The following is an 18,812-nucleotide window of genomic DNA, read 5'->3' as shown; positions in this document are numbered from 1 at the left end:
TCTTTTCATCCTCTTCAGTGTAATCATAGGTTCTTTGTTCTCTCTGTGCACGGTCACCTGCTGGAGCACAGCTACCTGACGACATGAACTGCTCTGAGAAGTGATCAGCCATTTCAGGAGGTCGCGATCACTGACTGGACTTAGTGTTCACGCACGGTCCTGTTTATTCACCGGGATAGATAAACAAAGATTACTTCTGCACGTCATTCCAAAAAAATTGTAAAAAATCTAAGAAACACTATCACTCTTACTGCCTTCTGCTTTTTTTTCTATTGTGACTGCAATTTTAGTATTATATATTGTGATTGGAATTCAGGTTTATTAGTTGTCTGTATAAGTTTTTGCTGCTAACTAACGTTATGCTTAAACACTGTTTTGTTTATTCTTCTTTTTGCTAAGCTACACAAGTGTCTGGCTCCTAATGGTTATCAACCAGTTGATCATATACAATTGCACTGAGCCTGGAATGATGACCACTGGTTTGGACAAGGTCAAAGCAGAGGTGGGCTACAAGATCGACTTCTCCTCTGGCACAGCTAAGAAGAAGGCGCTTGACAAGTGGAGAGATCAGTGGAGAGAGAAGAATGTCAGGGATACAGACTTATGATGACTGCACGAGTCCATGTGGGCACAAGCCCACACTTTCGGACCTGTCACCCCTACTTCAGATTTTGCACACTCACAGCAAGGCTGTTTGTCTTTCTGGAATGACCCAGAACCCTGTTAGCCATGTGTAGTGCAAAAGTCCCTACTACACCTTCGTAAACCCAGGAAAGAATGTGTGAGGTCCTCACACATGTGGTAGTCATAACATAGACACAGGTGGCTGCGATGGAAGCTCAGATGAGATAGCAACATCAATCACCTGCCTGGTAGACATCCAGAGCAAGAAAAATAACAGCTTCCGATATCCATGCCATTGCGTCCACCAGTGTTGCCAGACCATAGGGGGCTGGCAGCCTGCGAACAGAAGAAATACAACGCTCCTCGCACGACTGCCTTTTTCTTTTGGACAGCCAGAGTGTGCAGAAATTCAGCACGGCTGGCGCCCAATCATTGGCGCAGTGCTAATCTACCCTCACAGGGGCGACAGGGAGGTATAAAAGGAGCCAGCAGCCGCTCTCAGGAAAAAGGTAGGCGCACCTTATGGCCTTACTAATGTGTGCTCTATTTTTTCCTCTAGACATAGACATCAGCGCTGATGAGCAACCACTGCCTGAGCCTGCCGATCTCCGCCTCTGGGTGTCTGTGCTCAGCCCATCTGTGACCTCTCGTTGCTACAGTTTACAATATATTCCTCATTTCCTGAAGTAGGGACATCACCTGATGGGCTTATTCACTGCAAATGCGGGAAAGGCTGTCTGGAATTCAAATGCACATATAAGTACCACAACAACTCCATCCTGCAGGACTGTGCAGATGACAGCAACTTTTGTCTCCAGCTAACTGATGGGAAGTTAAACTTGAAGCGGACACACCAGTACTACAGTCAAGAACAAACGCAGATTTTTGTGACTGGGTCAGAGTTTTGTGACTTTGTAGTGTGGATGCAGAAAGACTGTGCTGTGGTTCAGATCTTACTGGATGTGGACTTCTGGACAACACTTCTGATGAAGGCACAGGAGTTCTTCCACAAAGTTTCACTATCCATGCTTGTGGCTTGTTACTACACCCGAGCAGCTTACACAGCGCCACATGCTTTAACCGGGTTACAGCCATCTCAAACAAGAAGGCCAAGAAAACAGGCACTAGAAAACATAAACGAACTGTGGTGCCTTTGCAGAGGGCCTGAAGACCAGGATGACATGGTGGCTTCTGACAACGAAAACTGTGGTTCCACCTCAGCTGTGTGGGACTCAGTCAGGCACCTTCAGCAAGTGTGCCCTGGCTCTGTGCCACATGCACACAGATAAACTAAAACAGTGGAGCACAACTGTGTGTTTGTATCTATATATTCCTTTTTGATTGCTGAACAGACACTTTTTTGTTCAATAGTTTTGTCTTTAATTTGCTGTTTTTTATTTAAATTTACATGTTGTTTCAATACAATAGGTTTTCATTTTGCCTTTTGTATTTAACTTGTTTACTTATTTATTGCCTTTTTTATCTCAGTTGTTGGTACTTGAAGGTTACACTACCACATTACTTCTTATACCTATTGTATTTGCACTACATTGATACTGTGAACCTTTCAGTGCAATAGGTTTTCAATTTACCTTTTGTATTAACTTGTTTACTTATTTGCCTTTTTTTATCTGTTGTTAGTACTTGAAGTTTACACTGCCATTTTACCTCTTTTAACTGTTGTATTTATGTTACTGTGAACTGTACACATTTACTTCAGCATACTATGTTATACAAATAAAGAGATTCAGAATTGAAATACTTTTTCACATGTGGTATGCAACATATGAATAATGCTGTTAATGCAGGATATGCAGTTCATATTTAGTTAACATTCTTTATGTCATGATTTACACTTTCATAACAACACTGGGGCACATTTTAGTCAAGGCATAGCACACAGGCACAATCTTGTCAAGGAATATCATGTCCTTGCCTTCATATGGGAGTACCATGCTCACTGGTACAGTCTCACTTAGTATGGTGTACTTGGTGAGTACACATCCAATCACCCTCTCCACATGGACCCTGAGGTGACCTATCTGGTGTGTCTCCTCCTATCTGGTGGATCTTTTGCATCCAGCTGGCAGCATCCTCTTGTGAATGCAGGGATTTTCACTACTGCCCACATTAGTCTGACACTGTCCCTGATGTCAAATCCACGATCCGCCAACACCAAGTCTCCAGGCAATAGTTTATTAAGAAGGCCACTATTCTCAGTCATATGCTTGTCACTGACATAACCTCCCCACTCTTTGGAAATGAAAGAGATAGCTCCCTGTGGTGTAATGCCAGTGAGATACTTTAAGGTGTGCTTGTGTTTGTAGTGGGTAAATGTCTATGCTCTAGCTTTCAGATTTGATGCTCTCTCAGTGTTAATTTCAAAGCAGTCCACAATAACGGCAACAAGATTGCCTAAAGCCTCCATAAACTGATGTGGCATGCTGCCTAGCAAGCAATGTCTCTGGCCTGTGCACTAAAGGGCTAAGGTATGTAAACATTGTACCTATGATGTCTCTGAACATGGTGGACACAGTCTTTCAATCTTTTCAGTAGAGGTGTGCAATGTGCTGGATTGGCAGATTCAGCCTCAGGCACATCAGAGTTAAAAAAAGCATCTGAAAAGGTGAAAGCTTTCGGCCTGTCTGTAGTAGGCAAGGAAGAAGCTGCGACACCCATCATAACAGCAAAACATGGAAGCCCAGTGTAGTACTTGACCTTCACATCATCTTTCAAAAAATGCTCATCCATCTTCTTTTGGGAGAACTCTTCCTTCAGTATCCTGTTCGCCTCCAACAAGTGGTTAATTTTGGAACGGCTACGGCTACAAATTCCTGCTGTTCTTCAGTGTTGTCCTTTGGTGCAGCTTCATTCATCTGTGACCTCTGTGAAGCTTCATCTGGTGGTGCAGCTTCATCTAACTCTAATCTCTGGCCAGCTAGACCCGATGGTGTCGGAGGTGCATTGTTGTTTCCTGTGAGACCTTGCTGTCTCTTTGTCCTCCCATTAAACCCCCCAGAGTACATTTCTTTGATTTCTGCATGCCCGTAATGATGGTATCCATTCGGGATGACACTCATTTCATAGGCTGGTTTTCCTGGAAAAAAAACAACAAACCAAATTTCTTTGATTAGTTATGCAGCCAGCTAGTTAGCAAATTTAGCTGTGTAGCAACAACTCTACGCCATGCTTGCACTGCTTGTTTGCATTGGTAACCATACAATGGTTAGATGTGTTTTGACTATAACTTATTTGTGGAAAATGCTGTGAACACACGAACATGTGTCGGGAAATGTTGCTGAAGGTGATGTTTGTTTGTCTTGGAGCTGCTACCCATGCCATGTGACACCTCTCTGTTAACTTGGCGACGTGAGTTCCACTGTGTCGCTTCCAAGTCGGAAAGCTGAAAAATCAGTCCGTTTGCCATATGTTTTCCACGCCGGTTATGGCAGTTGATAATACGGCAAGCTTTCACTATTTCAATGTGTTTTTAAGTTGGATAATATAAACACCAACATCGGTCCCTACCGTAGCTTTCATGTAGCTTCCGTGTCCTAAAATCCTGCAGTGCCTTGCATTGCTCACTTCGGCTGACGGCCTTCAGAATGAATATCAATTTCTAATGTGGCAAACAGATGGCAGGATCAGAATTTGGCACCAACAGTCCAGGCTGATGGAGGTGGTGTAATGGTGTGGGGAATGTTTTCTTGGCACACTTTGGGCCAGTTAATGCCAATCAATCATTGCTTGAATGCCACAGCCTATTTGAGTATTGTTCCTGACCATGTGCATCCCTTCATGGCCACAATTTACCCATTTTCTAATGGCTACTTCCAGCATGATAATGCACCATGTCACAAAGCAAAAGTCAATATTTGAAGTGTAAATATACACTTCAAAGAGATACATAGGGTATATGTAGGGATCTGTGGAAGAGGCTGCTCCATCTAGTCTCGAGAGAATCTCACATCTAACCTCTCTCTCCGATGCAATACGATACATATTCTATGTCGGCAACTCTGTCCATTGAGCCTGTAAATTCTCTCCATTTTTACTGTCTGTATTCGTATCTCATATTCCTATTTGTGTTTTTTTAATAATAAACACTGTTATTAACTTATCCCTAAATACTCAGTACTTCTTTTGAAGAAAAGTATAGTGCATGATTTGTATGATTACTAGAAATAGTTTTTTCATCTGAAGTTTTAGCATTTTAGACACATTTGAAAGCAACCTCTGACAAGCTAGTATAAAAGACTAATACTTGCAAGTTTAAATGAAAACCTCTGACAGAGTAAATAAGAAAGGCCTAGGCTTGCACATCGATAGAAACCTCTGAGTTAAACGAAGAATAGTTTAATAAATAGACTACATAAAATTACGTAGTAATGTCACTTTCTTACAGCAAAGCTGTTTAGATTAAATGTGCAATTGAACACTGAGATTTTATGCATTTAATACCTTAACTAAAGGTTATTAAGATAAGTAATTGTTGGAGTCAGATACTAAAGTGGATTAAGTATTGGAGCCAGATCTTTAATTAAATATTGGAGTCAGAAAAGTTAAAAGAATGCATTTAATTTAAGACTACATCTATAAGACGGCTACAGGGGAATAGTGGAATCAGATAATATAATTTTATATTTAGTACTACAGTAGTTCTGAAGGAGAAATGTAAGACTCAGTAATTCCTGCTTAGATAATAGTGAACTCCTTCTAACATACCTACTGAGTAATTAACTAGTAGTTCTAAGTAGTTAATAGGTGTGAGATGAGCATTAATTAAGAACTACTCATTTGTTCCTGCTTAGTTCCTACATAGTTATCTGAGTTGTGGAACAGTATTGTAAATTTGTAGAGCTGGGGATGTAGCTCAGTGTTAGAGTGTGTGCTTCACATGTACATGGTCCTGCATCAAAACCTAGCATCTCCAAAGGGGACCTTTATAGTTCATAAAAACAGTGTAAGCATGGTTTAAGGAGACTTTGGTCTTTCCCTGCACCTCGTGATGTATGTATACTGACCCTAGGAATTGTAAAATTATGATTCTCTATTACAGGAATCTTAAGGACTTGAAGTTACAACTCTTTCATTAGTTTTCAGTTATTCAGTTATTTCAGTCATTATTTTTTTATTAAAAAATATTCCTTTTCTGTTTCAGCCTAGAATCAGTCCAGATCAGTCTAAATCAGTCTAGAATCTTACATAAAATGGTTATTGGTAGTCAAATCTTTAGAATTATGTTGTGAAATACCCTCTTAGACCTTGTTTTAAGCAGCGAAATGCCCTATATCTAGCTTGCAGGAATACTCATTTAGCTTGCTGGTTAACAAGCTAATGTTAGCGCTCACGTATAATAACAACACATAAATTAACCTTGATCATTTATTTAACACTGCATTTATGTCAATTAGTAGGCCTAGTTGATTTTGCTTGTTGCCTTTAATCACATCTTCTTAGCTAATAAGTAAATCAGTTAAATTTTACTAAATTTTAAAGTTTAGAAAGTAAATTTTAAACTTTCTGCAATAAATGACAAGTTTATTCAAGAACATTTAAGTTTACATAATTTAATGCTTATTTGTAAGTTAGCTGAGATGCAACTCACTTCGTAAAATTCAATATTAAATGGAGAGATGAACAAACAGTACATTTGTTCTGTGTTCTAGTGAAATAACTTGAATTTGGCTTTATGATATAGCTACTTAATATTTTGATTGAACTGATTTCAAATGCAGTGAAATCACAAACCTCAAGAAACTGAGGGGACACATAATAAGCATATGTGTGGTCACTCTAGAACTAGGGAATTAGGCATCCTGCTCCTGACACCTTGCAGCCACTCAAAGGAGACATGTTAGTGATACACATTCATTATATTACTGTTGCTCCTCTTCTTTCTATCTTTGTCGCCAGCCCCTCTTTTTTATCATACTCCAGAAAGAAATGAGTTTGCTCAATGCAATTTACTATTTAGCTAAGTCAATACCAATACCACCAAAACTGACATACAGCAAAACACAGCAAAACACTGTGTTTTTCACCTCCCACTGAATATATCTATTATAGTCCTGCACAAATCATCTGTGGGGAAACTGTGAGGTATTCTATCTGATTCCCATCAGCCACCTGATCACGATACTTACGTCAAATGACTGTCTGCACCTGATCCACATTTATGTTTAATGAACACTATTTAACTCATGTTTTATACAGCACTCGGTGTCTAGCTCAAAGCCATGCGCCCTCTTAGGAAGTGTCTTTAGGAGGATGTACCTGACCAGGCTGGAACAGTCTCCCATCTTCCCTGCCCCACTGAGGATGTCCCTCTACCCCTCTGCCCCGCAAAGGATAACATTATGGCTCACAGCCTCGCCATGGATGTCACTCCATTGTCCTGCTCTGCTTCGTTCATTAGCTCTTTCTAGAGTGTCCCCACAGGTTATTTTGCTTTGAAGCAGGTGATTGGCTTCATGCCAACCCACACCTCCTTTGCGTTGTTCTTCCCTCCAGCTTCTTTCTGTAGGTTTCTTTGTTCTCCCTCAGTCTGGCCTTCAACTCCTTCTGCAACCTTTTCATCTGTTCCTTGTTCTTCTGCCTGAGAGCCTGCTTCTTCTTATTCACTATTTCCTTGGTGATCCAGGGTTTGTTATTAGGAAAACAACACACCTGCCTGACTAGAACTATAGTGTCCATGCAGAAATTGTTGTAGTCCGTAATGCAGTCCGTCATGTTGTTAGGTAGCCAAGTGTACGATATCACATGTCGCTACTGTATCAGATGCCGGTGGGATGTAAACAATGACCATAATGGCGACGGTGAATTCCCTCTGCAGATAATGTGGATGCAAACCAACAGCCAACAGTTCAATGTTTAGGCAACAGTGACACTCCTTCACAGTAAAGTCCCGGGTTACACCATCTGCTGTTTACAAACAGTGGGGCCACTCCACCTTTCTTCTTACCACTCAGTCCAGTGACTCTGTCTGCCCTCACTGTCTGAATACTGGGGATGGAAGCATTCAAGTCTGGACTATCCAAATGCAGCCATGTCTCGGTGAAACAAAGCACATTGCACTCTGAATACTCCCTCTGGGTCCAAATAAGTGCGCTGAGGTCATCCATCTTATTGCCAAGAGACCTAAAGTTCCCCATGATGAAGGAAGGAATGAATGGCTTGTAACATCTCTTTGCCTTTGTTTTGGATCCAGCTCTGCATCCTCTGTAGGGGCTCAGCAGTTCTTTGGGAATACTGAACTGCATTCCGGAGCATGGCACAGATCTTTGGAGAGCCAGCAGCTGTGCAGCTGTGTACAGTGAAGTGATCTGCTCTCTCCCCATGGTCTTCCATTCTGATCGTAGAGTGCATAACACATAAAAAAAACTATGCAAAAAACTATGAAACTAAGAAAAATAAGAGCTGAAGAAACAAAAAGTGACAGATATGCAAGTAGAAAACTTAATATATGGTCTGGCCCATAAGTATTTGGTAATTTTGCCTCTGTACACCATTACAATGGATTTGAAATGAAGCAATCAAGATTTTGTTGAAGTGTAGACTTTTTCAGTTTAATTCAAGGGGTTTAACAAAAATACTGCATTAACCATTTAGGAATTACAGCCGGTTTTATAAAGTCCCTCCTTTTCACATAGGTAAGATATAGTATAATATCTCTTGAGACAGGAGCTGCTGTAATTGGCTGCCACTAGCATGGCGCCATTGAAGCACAGAGATTTGAAAGTACATACTGGTTACTAGCTGGTATACAACACCCAATATTTTATTTAATTCAGAATTCATAAGCAGGGCCTTTCGGCTCTCTTTGTACAGTAAGATGGATTGGCTGACTGGTAATGTTCTGGCCAAGCACTTGTACTGCTAGCCTTGTCTGCTGTCAAACAGCTGCATTTACCCTATTTTAAAAACCACCACCTGCCACCCTTTAATCTCTCTGCTAGTAATAATATTCAATTTAGAACAAGGCCATGTGCACTACATAATGGGATTCAGTCAGTGAGCTTGTGGGTTCATATGTGGCTCTGTCCTAAAGGAGCTTTTTCACTGTGTATTCTCTAATGGTATCCGCTGGGACAACAAGTCTCCCCGCGGTCTTAGAGAGAGGAGGGGAAGAAGGAAAGGGAAAGATATCTTCGTCATGAACATTATTGGAATGATGCCCCATAGGAGACTATTAAGCAGCCTTTACACACAATAAAAGTCAGTGCAGCCACAATCCTGGAAGGCAGAGCACAGTCTTATTATCTCAGAGAGACCTAAGGTCACTCGTGAAAAACATCACACATACAAATTTTTATTGCATTGTACTTTATATTATGAAAAACAAAGCATGCATAAAGGTAACAACAAGGCCTTTACTAGGTTAAAAAAGTCTTCACCTCAGTAGGTATCTGAAATAACCATTAAAATGTTATGAAATTGTTTTCAACCACTGGACTTGCTAAAGACCAACTCAATGACTGGATGTAATTTTTTTTTTTTTTTTTTTTTTTAAAGTATCCTGGTACATTTCATAAAATGATTGTATTTGGTCACTTTGTATTTTGTGTGTGTGTATGTGTGTGTGCATGCTACACATTTCCCTTGAACATATATGTTTATTAGAAGACTTAATGTTTCAATTATGTCCTCATTTTTGTTCTCTTTCACATTAAGCACCTCTGCCCACACCATTTTATTGTCTGCAGTGGTCAGAGCTTGTGTCAATCATAAAAAAACAGGTAAGCAAAGCAATTGCATTTGTGTTCTTGCACTTGGCTTGGCACAGACATGGCTCACTGAGCTGAGCAGGAAACGAGATAAGAACACATAGCTTCCTGAATCCTGAATAAATAATTTAAAAACAATCATGGACTGAAGTGTGAAACATTATTCTAATGGCACGTGTAGTCTATTTATCTTACTGGCCCAAATACTTGTTGATTGGACTTTTAATATTCTATTTACATCCCATTTTCCACATTAACTGAATTTGGCTTGAGACCATAACAAAATTATTTGAAAAAAAAAATTAAAAAGAAACTGAAGATAATTAGCTGATTCTTCTTCTTCGTCCTTCCTTCCTTCCTATTGCTTTTGTTTAGATTCTTCTTCTTAGGGGGCCAAGCATGCAGTGTTTACTACTGTACTACTCAGGCAAGACAGATGAGCCTCATTGGACTAATGATGGCGTTATAGTGAACCATTTTATGTTGTGGCTCCATAAGCTCCATACAGCTCCATACCATAAGCTCTACGGTGAAAATTCTTTTTGCTACTGTAGAATCCTGGCATGTAAGGTTGCAGAGGAAGATTTGGGAGACAGGCAGAATTTTCATCCTTCATGCGGTAGACACATTGGAGTGGGACGTGATAGGAACAGACGGTAAAAGGGTCCTCAATTGTGCTGTACTTAGTCTCCCTTCCCAAGAGCTGATGGCTGATGCATAGCATGGGGCCTTCCTCCCCCTCCACCACCTGGGACAAAACGGTGCCTGCCCCCACCCATCTTCATGAATGAACTTATGAATCATATTTTTAAGCATTTGATTAAACCGTTTGAGCAGCCCATCCATTTGTGGATGGTAAACACTAGTGCGAATCGATTTAATCCCTAATAGTTCGTACAGTTCGCGAATGGTGTGTGACATAAAAGTAGTGCCCTGGTCAGTCAGGATCTCTTTTGGGATCCCACTTGTGGGATAACACGGAAGAGTGCCTCCACAACACTGCATGCTGAGATGCTGTGAAGAGCCATGGGTTCCAGGTTTCGCATTACATAGTCCACTAAAACTAACACAAAGCAATGCCCTTCTGCAGTCCATTCTAATGGCCAGACAAGGTCCATGCTAATCCTTTTGAAAGGGACCTCGATCAATTATTTATTTTTCGCTATTTATCATACCCTAACCACTTTTACTCATCACCATGGACATTATTAGCCATGATAAGAATACTCCTATTTCTACTGGTTACAAGCCACCCACCTTCTGACATTTTTAACTCTGGATCCCAGCTGGCCTACCGAGATCCTGAGGAAGAACAAAGGACGCGACCCGTGCCAGAGACCCCGAGGAAAACGAACCGGCATCAGGAACGGGCTGAGGGCTCACGCACACCGCATTCCCCTGCCTAGCATCCTGCTAGCCAACGTCCAGTGTCTGGAAAACAAGCTCGACGACCTCAGACATTCAGGACTACAACCTCCTCTGCTTGACAGAAACATGGCTGAACCCAGCGGTACCGGACCACGCCATCCAGCATGGACAGAACAAGCATTTACAGCATGGACAGAACAATTGAGTCAGGGAAGTCAAGGGGAGGTGGAGTGTGTATAATGGTGAACAGAAGCTGGTGCGACAGTGCGAGCATTGTTCCCCTCGCTTGCTCCTGCACACCCAATCTGGAACTTCTGATCATCAAATGTCATGCTTTCTACCTTCCTCGGGAATTTACCTTGGTCATAGTCAGCGCCATTTATATTCCACCTCAAGCGGAAACGGACACTGCCTTATGTGAACTGCATTATTCTCTCACTCAGGAACAAACTTTTCACCAAGACGCTGCACTCATTGTGGTGGGGAACTTTAACAGAGCCAACCTCAAGCACGCAGTGCCAAACTTATATCACCATATCACCTGTCCCACCAGGGGCGAAAGGACACTGGACCACTGTTACACACAATTCATAGACAGCTACAAAATGCAGTCTCTGCCACCTTTTGGGAAATCGGACCATGCTGCCACCTTCCTCATGCCTAGATAAAAACAAAGGCTGAAACAGGAAGTTCCGGTTCAGAGGGAGGTCGCGCCCTGGACGGGCCAATCAGTGGCCACTCTGCAGGATGCACTGGGTGACGCAGACTGGGACATGTTCCGGCAAAGCTCTGATGACATCAACGTGACACTCTGAAATCTCACACCACTGCCTACAACAAGGGGCTACGTCCTTCGGTGAAGGAGGCGATGCAGCGCTATGGAAGGAAGCTAGAGTCACAGTTCCAGCAGAGTGATTCTAGGAGCCTATGGCAAGGATTGAGAACAATAATGGACTACAAAACACCATCCTCCATGGTGAATGCAGATGCTTCTCTTGCAGATGAGCTGAACACTTTCTAAGCTCATTTCAAGGCTGCAACTAATGGCACTAGCGGCACTAATGGTGCTAACAGTGCCAATGCCAGCTTGAATGCGGAGAGTGACAGAGCTGAAAAAGCTTTCACCATCTTGGAGCACGATGTGAGGATGGCGTTCAGGAGAGTGAACACCAGGAAAGTATCAGAACCTGAAGGCATGTCAGGTTGGGTCCTTAAAGCCTGCACTGACCAGCTAGCACTGGTGTTCACGGAGATATTCGACCTTTCCCTGGAACAGTTGACAATCCCCACATGCGTCAAGCAGTCCATTATTGTTCCTGTTCTGAAGAAACCCCAGCCTGCCTGTCTCAGTGACTATTGCCCAGTAGCCCTGACCTCAGTTGTGATGAAGTGCTTTGAAAGACTGGTCAGGGACTTCATCACTTCTTCATTACCTGATACACTGGACCCACTACAGTTTGCATACCGTCCCAATCTCTCCACAGAGGAGGCCATACAATACATCCTCCACACAACCCTGAGCCATCTGGACACCGGGAAGGGGAATTATGTGAAAACGCTCTTTGTTGACTACAGCTCGGTATATAACACTCTAATTTCCTCCAAACTCACAACCAAGTTGGAGGACCTGGAAGTGAGCCCGTCTCTGTGTCAGTGGATCTCCAACTTCCTCACAGACAGACCACAAGCAATAAGGGTGGGCAAACATGTTTCACCCTCCCTCACTCTCAGCACTGGAGCCCCACAGGGTTGTGTTCTGAGCCCTCTGCTGTACTCATTGTACACATATGACTGCGTACCCACTTCCAGCTCTACCACCATTGTTAAGTTTGCTGACGACACTTTCGTGGTGGGCCTGATCTCTGACAACAACAAGAAGGCCTACCTGGAGGAGATAACAAGCCTGGAGCATTGGTGCCAAGAGGACAATCTCCTCCTGAATGTCAGCAAGACCAAAGAGCTGATTGTGGACTTCAGCAGGAGAGTGGATAGTTTCCGGTACCTTGGTTTTCACATCATGCAGGACCTGTCATGGTCTTGCCATGAAGAAGGCCTGGCAGCGTCTATACCACTTTAGATGCTTGAGAGACTTTCAACTGGTCTCTAAGGAGCTAAGGAACTTTTACACCTGCACCATTGAGAGCATTCTGATGGGAAGCATTACAGTCTGGTTTGGGAACAGCACCCAGCAGGACAGGAGGGCTCTACAGAGGGCGGTGTGATCAGCTGAGCTTACCATCCATACAGAGCTCTCTGACCTACACTCTATCTACAGCAAGTGGTGCTGGAACAAGGCCAGGAAAATACTGAAAGAAAAAGGGAAGCGCTTCTGCTCCCTAAAGGCCAATACAGAGAGGAGAGTTTCTTCCCGCAGGCCATTCGGGCCCTCAACCAGTACAACACCAAGGAGTAAGAATCGTCCATCTCCATCCATACATCTCCTTCAAACACCCAACCTCCATCTACAGTACACAACGTTACTAATTTATTTTAGTATTGCAATTTAGTATTTAGTATTGCATCTGTTGCACATTGCACGTTATTGCACATTACATACCACAAACAGCACATATGGATGCTGTCATCATCCATCCATATATATATATATATATATATATATATATTCTATTCTTTTACACTTCTTTTAAATTCCTTCATATATATATTTTTATGTATATATTTTTCTCATATTTAATATTTTTCTTTATATTTCTCTTTATAGGGATCCGGATCAGTGTTCCCACTTCCATAAGGGAATGTTGAAAATGCCAGCCACACCAGCAAACCTGCCCCGGCTTTTATCCAGTCCTGGTGGGCATGGAAGGTTCTACCTGTGTGGAGAGAGAGAGAGTTCGGGGAGACATCAGAAAAGGTGAAGGGGGGAGGAAAAGCAGGGCGATACCTGGGTTCTGGGGGATGTTCTTAGGGCCCCGGCACCTCGGTTCTGGGGAGCTGGAACCAGGGGAGGAGTATGCAAAGGAGAAGAGGGGAGAGAGAGAGAGAGAGAGAGAGAGAGAGAGAGAGAGAGAGAGCGGAAGAGAGGGAGAGAAAGAGGAAATAGACACCTGGAACAGGACTGCCGCCAAGTGATCCTCTGCCATCCGAATGGCTTTGTGATGAATTTCGCCAGTACCACCAGTTTAATGATCTGTTCCGCCTCCCACTGGTCCGCCATCAACCACTGGCGACAGAAATCCTTCAGCTGTTCCTTCAGCTATGCCACACTCTCTCTCTCGTTATTACAGCCACTGAAAGCACAAATACATATAAGTAGACTGGAGATAATCAGACACAGGTGACCTGCCCCTGTACCTAAGAAAACTATTCACTAAAGGCTTGACTAAACAAATATGTTTTCAGCCTAGACTTAAATACTGAGACTGTGTCTGAGCCCCGAACACTAAGTGGAAGGCTGTTCCATAACTGTGGGGCTTTGTAAGAGAAAGCTCTACCCCCAGCTATAGCACGCACTATTCGAGGTACCAACAAATAGCCTGCACCTTTTGATCTGAGTAGGCGTGGATCATAAAAAACCAAAAGTTCACTCAGGTACTGTGGTGCGAGACCATTTAGTGCTTTATAGGTCAATAGTAGTATTTTATAATCAATACAAAATTTGATTGGGAGCCAATGCAGTGTGGATAAGGGGTGATGTGGTCATATCTTCTGATTCTAGTAAGGATTCTTGCTGCTGCATTCTGGACTAACTGGAGTTGTTTATGCACCTACTGGAGCATCCAGACAGTAAGGCATCACAATAATCCAACCTAGAGGTAACAGAAGCATGAATTAATTTTTCTGCATCGTGTAGTGACAATATATTTCTTATTTTAGCATATTATCTACGTGAGCTTCAAAAGAAAGACTAGAGACGATAATCACACCAAGGTCTTTTACTGCTGCACATGATGAAACAGAAAGGCCATCCAGAATTATTATGTAATCAGAAAGCTTACTTCTAGCTGCATGTGGTTCTAGTACAAGTACTTCTGTCTTGTCAGAATTAAGTAAGAGAAAGTTAATAAGCATCCAATTTCTAATGTCCATTACACATTCCTCAACTTCATTAAGCTGGTGTCTGTGAAAGCTAATACCATGTTTACGGATAATTTTGCCCAGAGGTAGCATATATAAAGAAAAGAGCAATGGGCCTAAAACAGAACCTTGTGGAACACCAAACTTTACCTTAGTATGAGAAAAGAAGTCACCATTTACATTTACAAACCGATAACGATCAGTCAAATAAGACCTGAGCCAGGAAAGGGCCGTTCCCTTAATACTTACTACATTTTCCAGTCTATCGAGGAGAATAGCATGATCAATGGTATCAAAAGCTGCACTAAGGTCAAGCAGCACAAGCAAGGAGACACAACCCTGATCAGAGGCCAAGAGTAAGTCATTTACAACTTTAACCTGTGCTGTCTCTGTGCTATGATAAGGCCTAAATCCTGACTGATACATTTCATGAATGTTATTGCTATGTAAGTATGAGCACAGCTGCTGTGCTACAACCTTTTATAGGACCTTGGAGATAAAGGGGAGGTTTGATATTGGTCTATAGTTAGACAGCTGACAGGGGTCAAGGTCAGGGTTTTTAATCAAAGGCTTGATTTGATTTAATTTAAAAGATTTAGGTACATAGCCAATGCTAAGGGAAGAATTGATTATTTTTAAAAGAGGTTTAATCATTTCAGGAATTATCTGTTTGAGGAAACAAGTAGGTAAAGGATCTAGTATACAGGTTGATGATTTTGATGATGAAATTAGTGAAATGAGTTCAGTCTCTTCAAGGGGTGTAAAACATTGTAATTGTTGATCTGATATTATTATATTATCGTCTACAGGGTTAGTTATAAAACTGTCCGGTTTTAAATTAATAGTCTGAATTTCTTGCCTGATATTTTCAATTTTACCATTGAAAAAATTCCTGAAGTCATCACTGCTATATAATGATTGTGGGCGTGTTTCTATTGTGGTCTTATTCCTAGTTAATTTTGCTACAGTATTAAATAAGAATCTAGGATTATTTCTGTTATCTTCAATTAGGGTGGAGAGATACACTGATCTAGCAGCACTAAGAGCTTTCTTATAGCTCAAAAGGCTCTCCTTCCATGCTATTTGAAATACTACCGATTTAGTTTGACGCCATTTACGTTCTAGATTTTGAGTGGTCTGTTTTAAAGTTCGTGTGTGATCGCTATACCAGGGTGCTAGCCTTTTCTCCCTAATTATTTTTCTTTTAAGTGGAGCTACCTTATCCATATCTTCTGCTTCAATTTAAGTAAGTTGAGCCAATAGTTTGGCCTCGCATCGCCTGGCTCACTGCGACCGAGAGTGTGCATTTCCCTGTGACCCAGAGGATGACGTATCCTCTCCGACCGCTCGTTTGTTTTTCTTCACACAAATTTTGGCTACATGCCCTACCCCATTACTCTTAAAGCAGATAGGCTGGCCATCATCAGGAAACTTCGGCAGCATTTTGGACTTAGCATGGCTTACAGGTTCAGTCTTAGTGCAATGTAGGGTCAGTTTTTGAACGGCTTGAGTTAACTCTCCTATGGCTTTGCCTTGCTCTGCCACTACTTTTAAGACATCTTCAAGAGTGACAGAGCTTGCTGCAGGCATAACCAGAGCAGCACACTGGGCTTCGGCAGCCTCAGAGCTTACATTACGATTAACAGCGACTTTGCTAGCACGAAATTTGGGTCTTCAAGAGACCACATTATAGCTTCATCTCTTACTTCAATGTTGTCTGTGGCTTGTCTCTCACAAATTTATGAAGTTCTTTTCTGAGGGTGGCATCTCTCACCCCCTCAACAAACTGCTCTCATATAGCAACATTCACACTGGCAACTGCATTGGACGATTGCTTCAGGACAGAGTTTAATATTTGTGACAAGGAATGAGAGTATGTACGAAAATCCTCACCTTCTAGCTGTTTACGTGTGTAGAAAGTTTGCAGTAACTGGGCCAGACTACGCTTCTCCCTGAATGCTTCTCTAAGGTAGGTAAAAATTCCTTCTGCTTGCTCAGGTTGATCACCCTTCCTTAGCCTAACCTCTTCCAAACCGTCACCTCTCAATAAAGAAAGAACAAAGTCAGCTTGGTCTTCTGGAGTCTGGTTCCTAACATGCAACACCCTTTCCACTTCTTCAATGAACTCATCCACATTTCTACCATCCTTGCTGAAATCACCACTGAAGGGCTGAATGTGGCGTTCCCTTGGCACATATATGTAAGACCTTTTAGGCTCTCTGCTAAGATTAGCAATAGCTGCCATGGCTTCGTCATGCTTTCTACTGAGTTCTAGAATTTGTCCCTGAACATCGTCCATAACTGGCCTCGCATCCTGCTCATCAGCAGCGCCCTGCCCTCCTGAAGCCTCACCTCCGGACCGTGACATGTTGAAACAATCAATTATTTACAGAGTTTTTTCGAGTCCTTTTTCAGTTCACTGGACACTGACAGCACAGCCGACCACCTCCAATCTGGGTCCCTGCAACTCACGTACACGCCACCACCATATTTCAAAAGAAAAAAACGAGCTAACCACCTTTACAAGCCCCCAACAGTCAGATACCCCACTCCTGGTACCAAAAATGTAACCGGGTGAACAGAAAAATGTATACCGGAAGCAAAATCATTTGTATAGTCTGGGGGTTTTATTCTGACTGCTGCTCTAAAAAAAATTACAGCGGTTGATGGGAGCTCAAAAAAATATATACCTGTAGATATGTCAAAGTATATTAAGATGTTACTTGGGCTTTCACAAAAAGATAGTATCTCTAGTTAGTTTGACAAATCAAACTTCACAAAACAATCATCCCTAACAGTGTTAGATTAAATGTACATGACAAAATATCAGTCAGGACAAAATGCAGCTTTAGGATGCTGACTGCCAAATATCCAATCGGTAGAAAAATCAACAAAAAAAAACTCTGGAACAAAAAAAAACAGTACAGAGCACGTGACATGGTCAGTACGAAATCACCACGATTACACTATGAGCTCGTCTAAGCTAAGACTGAAATATGTGATTGTCATAATGATTGAACAGAAATATGCATCAAATTGTAGTAGCTACAGGTAGCTCAGTCCACACACACACATGATCCAAACGCATTCACTGCAATTTGCATCAAATTGTAGTTTGATACAAATACAGAGCATATGGATCAACAATATCATTAACCAAAGGTAATATCACTCAAATAAACACGGATTTATAACATTTTACAAAATGAGTTAAACATACATACCATGTACTTCTTAGCATACACCACGAGGTAGCTCAGTCCACACACACATGATCCAAACGCATTCACTGCAGTTTGCACATTAAATGTCCTTTTAGACACTGCATTACAATGAACTGACTTGTCTTAAAGACAATGAAATCACATTTAACCCAAATGACGGTTTAATCCAAATATTTAGATCGCTACGAAGCCGAGTCCACGGCGCTCTTCCCCGAGACGCACGATGCTTCTCTGCTCACGCATACACACACCGCATCAGCACACCGCATCAGCGCACTGTACCGCGAGAGAGATACATCTCTTAAAGGGGCCGCGGCTGGTTAAACATATTTTTTATTTATTTTTTTTATTACTATTATTATTATACCACCTGGCCACATTATAGTTTCATTAGATATAAGAGATCTAACATTTAACAGTCCTAGCTTCACATCAAAGGTACTGGCTGTGTAGTCAGTAGGATTTCATTTTATGTGAATTAGGTTACTAAAATGAATTTTCTGAGTATTTCTACATTTTGTTTAACTCAGGAATATATATAATTACCTATGTGAAAAAACTACCTTTGAAAATCCATGCTTGCCTAAGACCCTAAGATTACCTGCTACGTCCAGCACCCTGGCTCCCGGTATACACCTAACTAAAGCTGCTGGTGCCCCTAACGGCCTAGCTAATTTCACGTGTCTTAAGATAGAGTCTCCTATAACCAGACCGTTCAGGTTTCTCAGCAGGTGTTTCACTGAGGAGAGCAAACCTGTTAGACACGTGAAGTTGAAAGGAGTGGTGCTCCCATGGGCGAGCCTTAGCGTTAGCTTTGGCTTTGTGATTATGCTGC

The 18,812-nt window shown here is 42.0% G+C and overlaps 1 long non-coding RNA gene across 1 annotated transcript; it reads right to left on the bottom strand.

Annotated features, from left to right (window-relative positions):
- Positions 1-231: 231 nt before the first annotated feature.
- On the bottom strand, positions 232-18,225 carry LOC113528834 (uncharacterized). Its single transcript, XR_003403000.3, has 3 exons — positions 17,978-18,225; positions 13,784-13,966; positions 232-3,721 (listed from the first exon to the last, which is right to left on the bottom strand). It is a non-coding gene; the product is annotated as an uncharacterized LOC113528834 (long non-coding RNA).
- Positions 18,226-18,812: the final 587 nt, after the last annotated feature.

The sequence above is a fragment of the Pangasianodon hypophthalmus genome, chromosome 7 (assembly GCF_027358585.1).
Source record: "Pangasianodon hypophthalmus isolate fPanHyp1 chromosome 7, fPanHyp1.pri, whole genome shotgun sequence".
Classification (NCBI taxonomy): Eukaryota; Metazoa; Chordata; class Actinopteri; order Siluriformes; family Pangasiidae; genus Pangasianodon; species Pangasianodon hypophthalmus.
The sequence above is the reverse complement of the archived record's forward strand: the minus strand, read 5'-3'. Positions and strand labels throughout refer to the sequence as shown.